This window comes from Mus caroli, unplaced genomic scaffold, assembly GCF_978045245.1.
Source record: "Mus caroli unplaced genomic scaffold, Mus_caroli_1 scaffold_17, whole genome shotgun sequence".
NCBI classification, from domain to species: Eukaryota; Metazoa; Chordata; class Mammalia; order Rodentia; family Muridae; genus Mus; species Mus caroli.
In genome coordinates, this window is record NW_028227272.1 from 24,631,478 (window position 1) to 24,636,548 (window position 5,071).

At 38.0% G+C, this 5,071-nt stretch overlaps 1 pseudogene; it reads left to right on the plus strand.

Moving 5' to 3' along the window:
* Positions 1–644: 644 nt before the first annotated feature.
* On the plus strand, positions 645–1,424 carry LOC110312094 (cytochrome b5 domain-containing protein 1 pseudogene; annotated as a pseudogene).
* The last annotated feature ends 3,647 nt before the right edge of the window (positions 1,425–5,071 follow it).

The window sequence follows — 5,071 nt, forward strand, 5'->3', positions numbered from 1 at the left end:
TGTGTTATGTGTACTATATTCTATTTTTTAGATTCTATATATTTATATTCTATATTCCACATCAATTCTTTATTCTGTATTGGCTATTCTATATCTTGTATTCTACATTCTAAATTATAATTTGAAATTCTTTATTCATTATTCTATATTCTTATAGTCTATATTCTATATTTGATATTTGAGTATACTGTGTCTTATGCTCTGTATTCTGCATCTGTTTTGTAATCTATTTGCTATATTCTATATTCTATATTTTATATTCCATAGTATATTCTATATTCATTACTTTCTATTCATTATTCTATAATTTTTATAGTCTACAAAAATATATTAATGGGCGAGAACTTTACCTGCAATTGCTTAAACAGCTTTTAAACGCCTGAAATCTGGTGATTTAAAAACCTCTATTCTAGTCTCCTCATTGATACTTTCTGTTACCCCTAACTCATCTAGCCTACACTCCGTTATGAAATGGACTGTCTTCATTTCCTCTAAGAATGAATTCAACCACAGTAGGCTCGAAGCCAGAATCCGGAATGCTTCCAGTGGACACACGCAGCCCAAGCCCCGCCCTGCTTACGTATAACTAACTCCCGTGGATGGTGGCCCGAAAGAGACAATGGTTTCCATGTCAGCAACAAACGCACTTCAGGTAGTTCTTGGGCCTGATAGTTTTAAGATTGCGGAGGAGCGAGAAGGTAGCTGAGGGAGCCTGTGCCTCTTGTAGACCAGGAGCCATGCCGCGCCGGGGCCTAGTAGCCGGGCCAGACTTGGATAATTTTCAAAGTCGGTATTTCATGCCGTCAGAAGTAGCGGAACACAACCAACCCGAGGACCTATGGGTGTCTTACCTGGGATTTGTTTACAATCTAACACCGCTTGTCGAGGAATTCAAAGGGGATCTACTGTTGAAACCCATCCTGGAGGTCGCAGGCCAGGACATAAGTCACTGGTTTGATCCACAGACTAGAGACATTCGCAAGCATATAGATCCACTCACTGGTTGCATGAGATACCGTACCCCGCGGGGCCGCTTCGTGCATATCCCGCCGCCTCTGCCCCGTTCAGACTGGGCCAATGATTTCGGAGTACCCTGGTGGAAGGGGGCAAATTACCAGGTGGGATGACTGTCTGCTCGGACCCGGAACATCCGTATTATTAACACTCTTGCAATGCAGGATTACACACTGCAGGTCGGGGCTCTGGAATCAATGTGGGAAATCCTACACCGCTATCTCCCCTATAATGCACATGCTGCCAGTTACACATGGAAATATGATGGGAAGAATTTGAACATGGATCAAACCCTGGAAGAAAACGGGATCGGGGATGAGGAAGAAGAGTTTGACTATCTTAACATGGATGGTAAACTTCTCACACCTGCAATACTTCTCTACTTCAATGATGACCTCACAGAGCTCTAGGAAAGGAGATGTGCATGTAGACTCAAGATATTGGAGTTTGCCTCTTTCTGTGCCTTGAGGGAAAGAGGTGTGGGTCTGTGGGGCCTGGCCTACACCTCTGTTACCTTCTGAGAATCAGTCCATGATTCTTGGGCCTTTCTGACATGTAAGGGCCTTATCCCTGGCTCCTTTGTTCATGGGTGATTTGCTCAAAGAGTATTAGAGGGGTCCTAGAAAGAATCCCTGTAAGAGAGCTAGAGTCTCTCAGGAATATGAGTTGGAAGTAAGGCTCAGGAAAAACTTTTTAGTAGTTAATTAAGAGAAAGACACAGTGACGAAGGGATGGAAGAACTTTTTTGGCAAAGGTGAGATTTACAAATACAGAATTTGGAAATTAGCATTACGTGGGTGGCTGACTTCCTTTCTAAAGGTCTTTACTAGTTGGTGCCCCAGGAAACGCGAATGCAGTTAATTTAGGATTGAAATTTTGCTGGAGTTTTACACTGTTCAACTCAGCTATCCTATAAGGTGAATACATTAGTACTATTTCACAGATAATTCCTTAGGAATTTCCCAAGGTTCTGTAGCACAAGTGCACATTTATCAGTTACGGCAGAGCCACAGTGCCCAAGCCTGCCCAGCTCTGAAAGTCAGCCATTTTCCAGTGTAGAGGAACATCCTCAGTAGCCTTGCCTAGTGCTCGCATTTCCCACGGCTGCTCTCAAACTGTGTGTTTGGAATGTGAGCTTGTTGCCTGATGGGGATATGTCAGCCTATTGTTTACTCAATATTTGTTGTGTTTGAAGGGAGTTAAGAGAGTGCTCTAGAGACAAAGGCAGGGAAGGCTAAATTTCAGCCAAGCACTGGCAACGGAGGCTACGTCCGTGTTGATGTCATAGGATTCCTGACTGTTTGGGTGCAAGAAGATAGGTGCTTCCTGACTCTGGGAAACCAGAATGGAGAAAGGGCCTGTAGGTCAAGACATTGTAGTGAGGGACCCACAAGCGGGTACCTTTTTTTTTTTTTTCCAGTAGGCCTTTCCACTAACAGACAGCAAGGAAAACAGTTGGGTTTGTCAAATGGTGACCCTAAAAGAGGTTTGTTGGGGTCAGAAGAGGGGAGCTAAGGGAGGCAGACAGCTCTCATGGTGACTGACTTCATCTGTTTCCCTTTATCCCTAACAGAGGAAGGGAATTAAGACTAACAGACAAATAGTGCCAGGCGTGGTGGCTTTAATCCCAGCACCGGGGAGCAGAGACAGGTGGATTTCATGATTTCCAGGCCAGCCTGGTCTACAAAACAAATGCCAGGACAACCAGGGCTACATAGAGAAAACCTGTCTCAAAACAAATAAAACCAAAACAACAACATAATAACTGGTCAGTGAACATCCCTGCAGCAGCCACAGACAAGTAAGAGTCAAGGAGCTTGCATCTTCCCAGTGGTGGCCTGGGACACAGGGTGCGGTGCTGTGAATGTAAAATAGCTTGTACCTGCTTTATGATACGTAGTAGTGACCGTGCTTTATCAGAGCTGGTTTTAATGATGTTGCTCAGAATGTTTTCTTTCCAGATGATGATTGAGAAGCTGATAAAAAAAAAAAAAAAAAACAGAAACAAAAAATGGTGCCAGGTACACAAGAGTAACAGAACTGTGCTGTTTTCTGGGGTTTTGTTTTTTTACTTGTTTTTTTTTTTTTAATAGAGTGTGCTGGATGTCTCTACAATTTTGTTCAAATGACTGCAGAATCTGGAAAAGCTGTTGCTACTATTGATGCATAACATATTGCTATTATTGGTCTTTTTACATAAATATAAATATATACATACATATATATAATTTGAATTTTTTGGAAACTTTAGCTGTGCTGTCAACTTTGGAAAAACATATCCCAGTTTACTGTGTTGAGTTGGCATTGTACAGAAATTAACAGCCATATTGGTCTAGAAATGTTGAACTTAATTTTTTTTTCCATTTGTACAGGGGTAACGCACTATATTAAATATGTAAGGTCTTATCTACGTGGGTTTGATTACAAAAACTAATAAAGTATTCTCTAAATAATGAAAAAATATATATATATTAATGTTCTGTATTCCAAATTCCCTATTGTATATTCTGTAAGCTGTACTCTGTATATTGTATTCAGTGTTTTGTGCTCGGTGTTCTATATTCTATACACTATGCTATATATTCTAGTCTGTATTCTGTAAACTGTATTCTATCTCCATTCTTACTTGATATTCCATATTTTATTCTATATCTGTATTCTTCATTCTATATCTTACTATATTCCACATTCTATATTGTAAATGAATATTCTGTTCTGTTCTACTTTCTATATTCCATATTCTATGCTCTATAATCTATACTCTACATTCTATAGCATGTATTCTGTATTTTGTATCCTCTAATATGTGTTCTTTGTTCAGTGTTCCTTATTCTATACTCTATAAGTTCTATAAATTCTATATTTGTATTCTATATTGCAATCCTATATTCTGTATTCTATATTCTAAATCCTTTATCCTATAATCTACATTCTTGTATTCTGTATTCCATATTCTATATTCTTATTCTATATTCTATATTTTGTCCTGTATGTTTTATTTTCTCTTTTATATATTCCATTTTATATACTTATTCTATATTCTATGTTCTATTTTTTATTATGTATTCTATATCTTACACTTTATATTAGGTATTGTATGATCTATATTATATACTCTTACATTCTATATTCTAAATTCTATATTCTAATTCTAAATTATATATCCTATGTTCTGTGTTCCATATTCTAAATTATTATTGTATATTCTATATTCTACATTCTATTCTGTATTCTTTATTCTGTATTCTAATTCTATATTCTATATCACATAGTCTTATGTTCCATATTCTGTATTCTATATTCTAATTCTGCATTCTATTTTCTATATTCTATACTGTATTCTGTATTCCATATGTATATATCATTTTCTATACTTTATTATCTAAATCTTATGTTGTATATTTTATATTCTATATTCTATAATATCTATTCTTTCTTCTGTGTTCTGATTTTGGTATTTTGTATTCTGTATTTCATATTGATATTTTCTATTCTCCATTCTATTCTATATTCTGTATTCTGTATCCTCTATTCTGTTTTCTGTGTTGTGTGTTATATGTTTTGTATTCTGTGCTGGGTCCTATTCAAGCAATCATATTGTTTAGATTTCATGGATGCATTTTCCTTGTCATAGGAACACTACATTTAACAGCAGACTCCTAGACCTTTTGCATTCTTTTATTTTTTTCTCGTATTCACTTTATATCCCAATCACAACCTCCCTCCCTCCTTCCTCTCTTCCCATTCACATCAGTATAAATCCCTTTCCTCATTGCTCTCACCCCTTCTCTGAGAAGGGGAAACCCTCTTAGGTACCAACCCACCCTGGGACATCTAGTGCCAGCAGGACTAGGCACATTCTCTCCCACTGAGGCCCAACCAGACAGTCCAGCTAGGGGGAACGGGATCCAATGTCAAGGAACAGAGACTGAGACAGCCCCACTTCACTTGTTAGGGGATCCACATAATCTTATGTTCTTTCTGCCCCTCTTTGTACCATTTTTCCTATAGTCTTATATGCATTTGAGATGTTTTAATTGGGAAAGGACATCCCATA